Consider the following 13,935-nt stretch of genomic DNA (forward strand, 5'->3'; position numbering starts at 1 on the left):
ACTGTACATGCCCCAGAGCTGTGAATGTATGGGTATAATGTACTGTCTCGAGAGTGTTAAAGCGGTGTTGTCATTTCAATAAACTATGACCCCTTCACTGCCTTAGACCACCAAGGAAATTTAATAGGCATGAAATGTTTTTTCCGTTTTTGTTTTCCTTCAGTTGTCTAAATCAGAGGTGTGTCTCATAGTCAGATGCTTCTTATAAAGCGAGAAATATAGTATATTGTATCATGATATTGCTTACGAAACCAGCACTAAGGGTAATACCATGTCTATCATGAGATTATCACAATCTTGCCCATGTCTAGTTCTTGAACTATCTGTCTGGTTATCCATCTAGTTTCTTTCTTTCTTTCTTTCTTTCTTTCTTTCTTTCTTTCTTTCTTTCTTTCTTTCTTTCTTTCTTTCTTTCTTCTAACTCCTATCTATCTATCTATCTATCTATCTCCTATCTATCTATCTATCTATCTATCTATCTATCTATCTATCTCCTATCTATCTATCTATCTATCTATCTATCTATCTATCTATCTATCATCTATCTATCTATTTATTATCTATGTATCTATCTATCTCCTATCTATCTATTTAATATCTATCTATCTATCTCCTATCTATCTATCTATCTATCTATCTATCTATCTATCTATCTATCTATCATCTATCTATCTATCTTCTATCTATCTATCTATCTATCTATCTATCTATCTATCTATCTCCTATCTATCTATCTATCTATCTATCTATCTCCTATCTATCTATCTATCTATCTATCATCTATCTATCTATCTATCTATCTATCTATCTATCTATCTATCTATCTATCATCTATCTATCTATTTATTATCTATGTATCTATCTATCTCCTATCTATCTATTTAATATCTATCTATCTATCTATCTATCTATCTATCTATCTCCTATCTATCTATCTATCTATCTATCTATCTATCTATCTATCTATCTATCTATTTATCTATCTCCTATCTATCTATCTATCTATCTATCTATCTATCTATCTATCTATCTATCTATCTTTAAAATCCCTAAAGAATCCCGGTACAATGTCTATTATTCTGGGCTTTCACTATCTTCCCCTCCTCTGACTCTTATGTAAAAGGTAATTTATGTCACATGAAATGCTTATTTGTTCTCGTATTGTTGGAAGAAAGCTGTAGTTTTATCCTAGCAACAAGGAGGTCACGTGTTTCTCGGAATTATCCGGTTGCTGAGATACAGGGAGATCGTGTAAAGAACGAGACGGAATATTATTTAACCACTGGGCTTTTTTCCGACACAAAGATCCATTAATCTGTTATCTTTATAATTGGTGCGGCAGCGGATTTACTCCACCCAAACAGCGAGCCCAGATCTGCGGACTGGCGGCATGGACCGGCTATGAGCCCACAACCTGTATCTTAGGCGGCTGACTCCAGAACCCGACCTTTGATGCCACTTTTAGGATTGTACTAAGCAACTGCAAAGTTCTCAGACATGCAGGATTATGGGTAATCCTTGCAGTGCATGTTGCTCAGCAGCAGTCACAGCTCCTCGTCCTTTTAGCCAAAGCTAAGCTGTGGATTTATAACTCTAATAAAAGTAATGCTTTCATGACCTTATAATACTCCGGAGCTGCGTTCACAATTCTTAAAGTTTGTATTGGAAACAGTCAGCAAGCTTGTTGTCCGACACATCCAATGGGGTATAATACAGGATGTAAATCAGGATCAGTAATGTATGTACACAGTGACCTCACCAGCAGAATAGTGAGTTCAGCTCTGGAGTATAATATAGGATGTAACTCAGGATCAGTACAGGATAAGTAATGTAATGTATGTACACAGTGACCCCACCACTAGAATAGTGAGTGCAGCTCTGGAGTATAACACCGTATGTAACTCAGGATCAGTACAGGATAAGTAATGTAATGTATGTACACAGTGACCCCACCACCAGAATAGTGAGTGCAGCTCTGGAGTATAATACAGGATGTAACTCAGGATCAGTACAGGATAAGTAATGTAATGTATGTACACAGTGACCCCACCACCAGAATAGTGAGTGCAGCTCTGGAGTATAATACATGATGTAACTCAGGATCAGTACAGGATAAGTAATGTAATGTATGTACACAGTGACCCCACCAGCAGAATAGTGAGTGCAGCTCTGGAGTATAATACAGGATGTAACTCAGGATCAGTACAGGATAAGTAATGTAATGTATGTACACAGTGACCCCACCACCAGAATAGTGAGTGCATGCCTTTATGTTAATCCCCCTTTAAACAAAATATGTTTCCTAGGTGAGGGAAATCAGGTGTCTGATGTCCACCTATCAAAAGTTGTCTAGCCATGGCTTTGTTGTGACAGAGGATGCACTTTGATAACACAAATGTTTTTGTTTAGTTTTTTTCCTAAACCCTACCCTTCTATATAATCATAAGTAACTTCCCTCTAACCACCACATAATAAGGAAAACCCTCTATACACACTGCTACCGTCAGCCTATCCCTATAAGAAAACACCAGTATATAGTAAACGAGGCCAGGAAAAACCCAAAGGAAAATACAGTGTAAGAACCAAGTGCTAAAAAGGGTGACAAAACACTAATAAAACACCTGTCTGGATGAGCCCTATGTGTGAGATTAAGTGCAAAAGACATTATGTAAATATATTCCAGACAGTGGGTTGGCTGGGAAAGGGGAATGGTCTATGGATAGACAACGAGAAAGCTAGCTGAGAAAAAGAGTTGATTCCAACTATACAACGTATAAAAAGTGCTGCGTATCTAGTGATATATGCATGCCCTTATTCACATGTAATAGACCCACATTTTTCACAGAATTTTATTATTATTTTTTTTGCACTTTGACTTCTCATTGAAATCAAAAGAGTTTTTGAAGGAAAAAAAAAATGATAGTCTATTCATCGGATCGGCTCAGGTAACCCAACTCAACAAATGGTCTTTGCCACCATTGTGGTTGAACGTACAAAAGGTTGTTCCTGGACAGGTTGTTCCTGTATTAAGTTGTCCATAGGCCTTCAATATCTGTTGGCTAACAACTACTTAAGCCATATTCTGCCCATCTCCATCCCCCCCCCCCCCCCCCCCTTATTGTACATACTTGGCCAAGCGTCAATGGACAAAGGATAGAAGGCCACTGACAGAGTGTTATGGTGGTCTTATTTCTTGGGAGAACACAAGCTTATTTCTTCTTTACCCAAACCTCATCTATCCATGGAAAGTTGGGAACCCCCAATAAATATTTGGATGGTCCCAACTAAATGGATGAGTTTGCCGGACTTATCTAATGTTTATAATGGCCGTCACTATGACCAAGTCACTCCAGGAAGTCAGTAGCACATGGATAGTAATCAGCCCTGATACATGATGGGAGGAAAGGAATTCATTCATCTTTTTGACCAGTCAATTATTTTCCCATGCTGTTTGGACTATTAATGGGGTTGGCCTTGACCACACCATGCTTAACTACATTATAAATGCTGTACAGCATCATATGTTACCTATAGGAAAGGACTATTCATTGCTGTCCATAAGATACAATGTAAAAGTAATGCACCTTACAGTGCACACTACCCTCAAATAATACCAATATTTAGTGATTAAATACTAGCACCATAATAGCACCATAGGAAGAGTACTCCCTAAAAACCTATTACCAAAGTACACAATGGAAGGATGGATGTTTACAATACCTAATATCTTAAAGAAACCAGACATTCTCTTGGGGACAAGTAACCTCCTGAGGGTGAAACCAGAAAGCTACTGCATATACTTCTTCCCAGAATTCCCAGTGGTGCATAAATAGCCTATAAGCCTCTACGAACAATAAGAACCCAACAACGCAGGTCTTCATGTAAACAAGACAACACTGTGCTGCATACTGACAAGGGACAATAACTCCAAATCAGCTGTTTAGGTTTTGAAGAGTTCTGTGTCCCCCACCCCCACCCCCACCCCCTTGGTTTTTTCAATCCTCAGTCATGTCCCAAGGCTTCTTAAAGGAGCCAAACATTGACAAACAAGAGAAAGCTTCCTCCAGCAAAGTTAGACCAGAATTCTCATATTATATTGAGAGCTACTTTGCATATCTTTCTTCCCAGAATTCCTATCGGACCCCCAATGACCTATTAGTCTCCATGATGCTCTCCTCAAGGAGAACTATTACCTCTCTGTTTAATATAACCTACTATAGATAAGATACCATTCAATGTGACATATATCGGTTAAATGATGCTATATGGAAGTGAGTTAATAAATATATGTTTTATTATTATATGACTATTCTATTCATTTATTTTTTTCCTGGTTCTGAACGAAGGCCAGGAGGAGGTCCAAAAAGAAAAGAAGTGGTAAGGCTATGTTCCCACTTTGGGAAATTAACTGGGAAGGTGGCCGTTTCGCTATATAGACGGACACTAATAATGATCATGATATATTGAGATGGCCGCCATCCCCGTCTTTGTTCTCAAAGTGGGAATATAACCCGAAGAAAAAAAAATTAGATTTTACTTTCTCATCTACAGCTGTGTTGCTTGCAAATGTGCAACCAGCCTCAAACATATAGAAAGAATTGGTCCGGCAGCATCCGGTAGTCAAACTCCAGGTGAGGTTTATTCAAGCAACATACATCATGGCAACATTTCGACCCCTAGTTATTTTTCTCAAGCCTGAGGCTTGAGAAAGACCCCGGGGGTCGAAACGTTGCCGTGATGTATGTTGCTTGAATAAACCTCACCTAGAGTTTGACTACCGGATGCTTCCGGACCAATTCTTTCTCAATGTTACTTGGCCTCCTGTTGGGGTTGGAGACCTCCAAGTGTGCGTCCACATGTATTTTCAGGAAGGCTCTCTCCACACATTTGTGACTGGTGCTGTTGGACTTTTCTTTCAACAGCCTCAAACATATATCACAACATTTTACTAGCTAGCAGCATTTTTTACTTCTCATCACACAATTGACTGGAATATTGCAGAATACTCATTTTATTGTGTATTTCGAGGGTTTTGGAATTCTATATCTGTATATCAAATTTTTTAAAAAATTTTTTTAACCAACTTTCTTTTGTTCTGCATCCATCTGACCCTGGACATTGGAGGTAAAGAGGCAGTAGTGGATTATAATAGGGGCGTTTGGCAGCCCGGGGCCCTGAGCTCCTGGGGGGCCCATGACCATCCAAAAAGACTTATACTTTCAATGGTGTACTGTCTCCTGGCTACACTTCTGCCATGATTTGCAAAAAATCACTGTTTTTTATGGCAATTTTGCACAAATCAGGACATCATGACATTATCTATCCTGTACTATGAATGCCAGGCTAGTGCTTCCATAGTTAGTGGGGTGGCCCAGGCTTGGTGAACAGCCCGGGGCCTATGGTAAAGTTAATCCGCCCCTGTAAAGAGGCACAGATTATGAGCATAAATATAGTATAGTGGTACTTTTTCCGTTGCACTTGAACATCAAATGTAATCTTGAGGCACAAAACGCAAAAGAAAAAATGAATAGACAAAAATGCAGAAATGTATTTTTATTTCAAAAAGACTTGAATACCATGGGAGAAAAAAAAAAAAGAACAACACTGAAACACGCAGCTTCATTTCACTTGTTTTCCGCTGATGACAAACAAAGAGAATTGCATTTCATCTAAATTTATACATTCAGATATGAAACGTGGGGATGGAGTCGGAGAGGCTGGAAAATGAAATGTAGCGTGATTTCTATCCAGACTCTAAAATTTGTTGCAACGCTTATATATAGAAATGAAAATTGGAATAGTGACAATGCCTAAAAAAAAAAAAAAAAAAAAAAAAAGTTTTTCCATCTTATCTGCAGTCAAGTAAGGAACACTAGGAGTTTGGTTTTCTTAAAAAAAATCTGATTTCCTGATCTGTCTTCTGTTTCCGTTGCCATCTTTCGGCGTGAAAGAGTTAATTCAAAAACGACACGTCTTTTGCAAATTTCTCCCTGATTTACATTGTGAAATTGACTGAATTACCTGTCAAGTGTCTGATTTTCTGTATTAGACCCTATTGTCTTGCGAGTGCTTTGTACACCCCCCTGCGCTACAAAGAATTCAATAATTAGTTGAAGTAGTGGTGCAGGTATGCTTAAGAGATGAAAGGATAATTAGGTGTCTGGAAATTTAGAAAGTGGAGAGAAAATCAGCACCGAGCAAGCAATGACTTTAAAAAAAAAAAAAAAAATCAATCAAAAATATTTTAATGGCGTGAATAGACTTGTTGCAATGGAAATCAAGGTCTCCATGGTAACTGTGAAATGACCAAGACAAGTGACCTAGACTCGAATATGTTATGTATTAGAAACCCAACAACTTCATGTTATGATGTATAAATCAGGGTAGATATGAGGGAATAGATTCTAAAACTAAAGTTGCACAGAAAAATTCAGATGAATCTTTTTGGACTTGTTTCAGAGGATTTATTTACAGGAGCAGGGACACCTTTCTAAGGTGGGTGTCCCTGCTCCTGTATATTAAATGGTTCTGTATGCATTGCTACTTGATTGTAACTGCCGGGTGCACTTACCTATGTGTAAGTATAGGTAAGTGTACATGCAGTATAGATGGCTGCTGCTTATACTGCATAACTAAGCAAAAAGTTAAATGGTGTATGCTTCATTGCTCAGTGTACAGAAGCAGGGACTCCTGCCTTTGACAAGGTTCCTGCTTCTTTTTACATTTTTCTTTGGGAACCATCCCAGGGGTGTCAAACTTGCGTCAAACTCACAACAGTGAAAATGAACAAACTGTTGTATCTGAATGAAACCAAATTTGAGTAAATTCACTAGAGTTTTCGAACATATATAATCTCAAATTAAAGGAGTATAACGTTTTATTACTTTGTAAGCTTTATTAAAGGAGAAGTCTGGAGGGGGGTAAAAAATCCTCTCCTCCTGGGAACATAATAAGGAAGGTATAACTACCCGTCCCGATGCCCGCGCAGCATCGCAACCAACTCCTGGACCCCGCAGCTACGTCACAACTCAACTAAGAGGTGGGACACCGCTGCACTCACTGATTGGCTGAGCAGGGTAAATCTTTCCCTTCAGTGACATGGCAGCCAGGTTGTGGCATACTTTACAGCTGTGAGAAAATGACATTCAACGGGGTACTGGAGCCTGGTAATGCAGCGCAGGGCAGGCACAAGGTCTCATAAGTATATTTTCATTGTTATTTTCCCCCCACCCCCTGCCCAATATAAATTTTCACCCCACCGCTGTCGGACTTCTTTAACTTCTTTTTTTTTTTTTTCATTTTTACCTTGGGGCTAAATTTTCTCTGCTGCAACCAATGGCTGACTTCGGAACTGCTGTGCTGCCTAATTCTGGAACAAATACATATGGCTAGCGATACTGAGCCTCCCCTAATGCCTATTCTAATGCATGTTGGACATATATATATATATATATATATATATATATATAATATTATTTTATTTTTTGCCCCTTTTCTAAAGCCCCCCTTCCCTCATATGGGTAATTTATCTTTATACTAAGGCCTTGGTTACATTAATAAATCTATTAGATCACCATGTGCATTTTTTTCATGGTACAACCCTTTTATGAGATGCCTTATAATGACCTAATGCTGCTTTATGGAGACAGTTTGTCCTTTTTCCTGCTTTTCAAGGGGAAACGGTTAATATAAAATCGGCCTCACCCCTTCCGCACTCGCCGAAGAAAAATGATAAAAAGATCTAATGTCGTCCTTTTGCAGGAGAGCTGAGAGAATTTCAGCAGTGAAAGAAATGGTTCCAGTTATTTATAAAGAGACTTCCTGAAGATTGCTCTTACACCTAAACTTTCCAAGGCATCATAAATGAGCTGTCAACTCACGTCCCCAAATGGGCAACAGCTAACATTATATTAAAGGTCAAATCTCATGTAAATGTTTTCTCTCCAGAATGACTTATGCCTCCTATTTGAGGTAAGTGCTGCAAAATAGAAAAATTGAGGCAATGTATCAAAACTTTAACTGCACAACGAGATCAGGAACACTGATATCCCGGCCAAATAAAACTCAATTGCTTCCGTTTTTCACCCCAAGATTTGCAGTTGGGAGCCTGTGATAAATGACTTCTGCTTATGCACATTCTAATGCCTGAATTGAAGCTGCTGCCTATGCGAAGATGATAAAATATGGTATTTTAGCAAATCATTTGAGTTTTTATCAATCAGAGTGGGTCAAGGTGAGGTATCAATTCTTCATTCATTCATAATAAATTATGCAGACCACAAACCCAAGAAGGTTAGAAGCATTGTCCTAACCTACAATGTGCAAAATAGTTATTTACCTCTTTTCTCCAGATGTGTCCATCCTTACCTTTCATTTAGTTAGGGATTTCAATTTATCATGAGACAAATTCAACACATCAACATAACAATTGGGTGTCCACAGCTAGACTATCATCTATCTATCTATCTCCTATCTATCTATCTATCTATCTATCTATCTATCTATCTATCTCCTATCTATCTATCTATCTATCTATCTATCTATCTATTATCTATCTATCTATCTATCTATCTATCTATTATCTCTCTATCTATCTTCTATCTATCTATCTATCTATCTATCTATCTATCTATCTATCTATCTATCTACCTAAACTATCTATCTATTTATCTATCTATCTATCTATCTATCTATCTATCTATCTATCTATCTATCTATCTATCTATCTACCTACCTACACTATCTATCTATCTATCTATCTATCTATCTATCTATCTATCTATCTATCTATCTATCTATCTATCTATCTATCTATCTATCTTTCTTTCTTTCTTTCTTTCTTTCTATCTATCTATCTGTCTGTTTATTAGCTGTATCAGTTATGTTGTTGTGAAAAGCATACATATGTGTCCTGGCTTCCCTTTTTATTAGTTAAGTGATAGAATAGGGTTTCTTATGGCAGCCTTCCACCAAAATATCCCAACATTTTGGTCAAACCAAGGACAGACAGTCGTTTGTTCTGTTGAAGAATCAATATCACAATAAGTAAATTTCACTGATATTTTATGTCACTTACTAACTGAATTGGCTGTTCAGGGGATTGTCTCTAGTTATGGTTCCTTTCTAAATGCAGCCCCTAGGGAGATCATTTGATTGTTCTTGGTACCAGTAGCCTAGATTTTGCATGGGGAAGCCATGGCCAGCATCAGATTAATGTATGTATGTTCATGTCATGTAAGAATAGCTTAAAGAAGCACTGTCACATTTGTTTTTTTAATAAGCAAACAGGGGTTGTGTCAGAAGCAGTTTTGCAACATTCGAAAATAATTTTTATCGCTTTTAGATTTTCCTTGAGTGAATCAACATTTGACTGACTGTCATGTGCAAAGGCTTCACAGATCATTACCACAACAGGGGGCTTTGTAATGCTCCACAGAAAAGGCAAAATAGTTCACCATGAAGACTCTTTATTAGAACCCAACCATGATACTACCCAAAAACTGTACAATACTGTCCCAGTCCATAGCACTCCATGCTTCTCCTTCACCATAGCTCCTCAAACAAAGGTGATGGTGGCTATCTGTCAATGGCAGGACAAAATATGGATACCATGACACTTAATTTCCTTCTGCTTAGCACATGGAAGTGGTCCGAGTCAAGGATGTGTAATGAAGGGTCCCCCTGTGTCTGGATGATTGACAAGGAATCTATGGAGGCTGCCTCTGCTTGTTGACGGAGAAAACTCAAAAATCTATTTTCTGGTGTCTGTCTGGAGCCTGTCAACTATGTGTGTGCCCCCATGTAACCATTGCTCCCAACACTTTGTGGAAGTTTGGTCACAATGGCCTATATGGCCAAAAATATATTCCCATACCCACCCATCTAAGTCCAATAATTCTTCCCTCTCAAAATTTGTCAACTGGACAAAAAGTGCATCATTAAGTCATGAGTAACAGTCATCGATCTCACTACCCAAAAGTAGCCGTTGTCATAGGGTGGCAGTGGAAGCCCTTTTGTGACTTCCTTCTGAATGTATTCATATACGACTTGTGCTGGAGGGTGAAAATGATACAGTCTCACTTCTATTCTTCAACCGCTATCTGAACATCATGACCCCATGGTCTACACGATGAGCAAAAAACAACACGGTAAAACCTATTTTGTTAATAAAACAAGTTTATTTGTTCTTTCAAGGCAGCGAATCAGCTTAACATACAAAACAGTCAAGATGTCTGAACCTTATCATGGGTGGGGGTGTCTAGATACAGCCCAATAATCGAATATTACTCATCATCTTCTCTGCTGCTTTCCTGTTCTATGATTCATCCTGTAACAAATCAACCTTGAAGCCCAAGCAACAGCTAAGAAAAAAAACTTGGATTGAATTATCCTTTAAATATACATTTTATTACAGAGATGACAAAAGAGCTTATATTACTATTCGGTGATGTAAGTAACGGGAATGGGGATGTGACAATCTTTTATGTTATTCAGTGAGAATGAGATCAAGCCAACATGTGCAATATGGAAACCAGGGATGGTGAAGCACCTCACATTAAAGGGGTTATCTAGTTTATAAAGACTGAATTTCAGGGGTATTCCACTCTCAAGCACCGATGGGATATCCACATAGATTTCTGATAGATGTAGGTCCTAGCTCAACAACAAGGTCTCCTGGCCTCATATGACTTGTGTACAGTGGTAGGAGGAGGGCAAGATGGCTAAAACAGCTGTGCCAGTTGTTTTTTAGTTCATGTAACTCCCATAGACATCACTGGTAGTTGTGTAAAAGGCATAGGACCACAAGCTACACTGTTTCCGTAACTTGGGAACCATGTTTAGGACCCTCATTTTTTAACCAGAGAAGATAGAGCAGTTACAAAACATCTCTCACATCCTGGAATACATACCCTGCCTGCATTGCGCATTGACTTTTATAGTGCACTGTGTTCATTTCCCCTGGGCTGATGTTTCAATAAAAAAAAACACTGTCAAGATTTATCATAGATGATCAATAGATCAATGGGTTTCCCAGCTTGTGGGAATTTGGTTATTGCTAGTTGATAGTGATGAGCGAACTTAGTAAAAGTTTGGGATACATAGGTTGTATCCATGTTTTCCAGGACTCCCTAGGGCTGTATCCAACTTCTCCAGACCCCAGGAGTCAAATGCCGAGCATTCCAGTTCAGACGGACCCAAATATTTGGAAAGTTTGGTACCAGAAAAATAATGTCCTAATGTGTTGTGATTCACTGGGGGCAAATCTGTAGAGGAGCAAGAAAAAGATGAGGCCATGGTCCTGTAATTACTAAGTACCAAGGCTTACTCTGTATGCCTGCTACACAGTATATGTTCACTGGGCATCACCACTTACAATCTTAGGCCATGTGCACACTGCGTATGAGACCGGCCGTTCCGTGACCCGGCCGGGTCATGGAATGTCCGGTTTCTGAAAAGATCATCCCGCCTGGTACTGTAGTACCGGCCGGATGATCTTTTGGGCCGCATCAGAACTTTACACTGCACGCTATGGAGCATACGGCCAGAGCCGCTCGCCCCACAATGTGCACATGGGTTTCTGCAGCCGCTATTCAATGAATAGTGGCCGCAGAAAACTGACAGTTCTTTGCGGTGCTGCAAAGTATCCCGGCCGGAGCGTATACTATGTATATTATGTAGTACTATGTACTATGGGATACTATGCCAGGATCCCATAGACAGCAATGAAACATATATTCTCGTAATAATCACGGCCGTTGTAAAACAGCTGTGATTTTACGAAAATATATGTTGTGTGAACATAGCCTAACGCTTGTTGGATCAAGCCACTCCAAACTTGACCCAGTGGGTGTTCATTCAGACATAAAACATATTCCTCTATCTCAGTACATGTACATACATTGTTTCAGTACAAAGCTATGTAGGCAGTTTCCATATTACCTTATTGTAGTGTAACTGGAAATATAGAAAACGGAGCAGGGACTCCTGTCACTTTGAAAGGAGTCCTGTCTCTTCTGTGGTAGGCAGCTATAGGCTATGCATCACTACATACTGTATACAGTAGGTCAAAGAAGGTAACTGATTATGCTACGTATTACCACTTTACTCCTTACACACCCTGAGCCGGCACTCAGCACCTGGCCATTGGAGTGTAGGGCTTAAATTAACCTGATGGCCGATAGGCACTCTACCCCTCTAAACATACAGTATGTCTGTAGTTTTACCATAGTAGTGATTGTATAAATCTGATAACATGGGGTGGAGTAGCCTACATATATTTTATGCTAAAAATCTCAGGTTGTGTATCTCAAGAATTTCTGTTCAAATGTTTTTGGTTATTCTACAAGATAACAAAACATATATATTTGTATCTATATGCCCCCGATGATTCATTGTAAACAAAACCATTTAAAGGAGCCCTATCACATGGTTGATTTATTGAGTAGTAGTTAAAACTCTGTTAGGAGTTGTTTATGCTTTAGGTGTTTTTATGCCTCTACTGTATGTATGAATCAGATGTGAATTGCAGTACGAGAAGAGTTTTTCTAGAAAGTTGAAGTACTGTATTGAGTTTGCATCATTGGAGTTCTTAAACTAGTTTACAGAAAAGTAAGGGTACACATGCATTTGGTATATTGTACTCAATATTATAGTCATACAGGGATAGGGGGTGTTTGATATATGCAGTTGCACCAGTTACACATCCCCATGGATTGATTGTGGTTTATTCTAGAGGCTTATTGTAAAAAAGGCCATCTGTAGTGAAGGAAATTTTTTTTCCAATCATTATAACCACATTATTTTTGCACTTAGTTTCACTAATATTACTGTAGACTCATTATAGACTTCAAACTAGGGTTAAGCAGACCTGTCAAAAAGTTTGCATTAGGCAACGTTCTCCCAACCCGAACACTCGGTATTTGATTCCCTGAAGCTGCAGAAGTTGGAGGCCATCCTAGGGGGTCCTGAAATAAAAAAAACATGGATAGACTGCATCCATGTTTTCCTAGCAGCCATAGGGCTGCATCCAACTTCTGCAGCCATCGGGAATCAACTGCCAAGCATTCAGGTTTGGAGAACGTTGTTGAACCCAAACACTAACAGATCCGCTCAACACTACTTCCAACCAAGAATACTTATAAGACAAGAAGAAAAAGGTTGCCAGGAGGATGTCGCCTTGTGTAATCCTGTTACGGGCAGATGTGTGAAATGATTGTATAGGAGGACTCTTACCTTTAACTCCCTTGGGTTTTATGTGTATCACCCTGCTTTGGGGTAGCTCGTAGCGTCGGATGATGGCTACCGGCCAAAGGGTCCAGGAAATGAGACTCTCCCAGTGTTGGGGCCCGTGATTTCGGGCAGTGGAGAGAAGAAAAAAAGTAGCTAGGTAGGTATCCTGGCGCTGCTATTTTTTATACTCCACTCATTGTGAAGGAATTTTTGGCAGTGCCAGGATACCTACCCAGGTACTTTTCTCTTCTCTCCACTAGTGATGAGCGAATACTGTTTGATCGAATAGATATTCGATCGGATAGTAAGGTATTGGATCTATCGAATATTATTGAATAGTTCGCTGAATATTCGAAAAATATTCGATAAGCGTTCAAATCCCCCAGCTTCCGTTTTTACCTCCAAGTGGTCGAATAGATGTTTTTCAATAATCGAATACTTGTTCCCATAGAATTTAATGGGATCGAATATTTGATCAAATATTCAAGAGATATCCGTACGAATATCGAATATCCGAATATTTCACTATTCGCTCATCACTACTCTCCACTGCGAGAATACTTACAGAGGCACATATAGGGAAGTATTGTATTGGGAGAACCCAGTTTAATAATACTTGTCCAGCTTTAGATGCGAGCACAGGAGGGATCCAGCACTAAAGTGGCCGTCAAAGTTTGTTTTACAAAAACCATTTTATAGATCGTT

At 38.9% G+C, this 13,935-nt stretch overlaps 1 protein-coding gene across 11 annotated transcripts in view; it reads left to right on the forward strand.

Annotated features, from left to right (window-relative positions):
* Window positions 1–13,935, forward strand: part of CELF4 (CUGBP Elav-like family member 4) — a 911,277-nt gene that overhangs the window by 97,661 nt on the left and 799,681 nt on the right. The gene's annotated exons all lie outside the window — the stretch shown is intronic.

Source organism: Dendropsophus ebraccatus, chromosome 3, assembly GCF_027789765.1.
Source record: "Dendropsophus ebraccatus isolate aDenEbr1 chromosome 3, aDenEbr1.pat, whole genome shotgun sequence".
Lineage (NCBI taxonomy): Eukaryota > Metazoa > Chordata > Amphibia > Anura > Hylidae > Dendropsophus > Dendropsophus ebraccatus.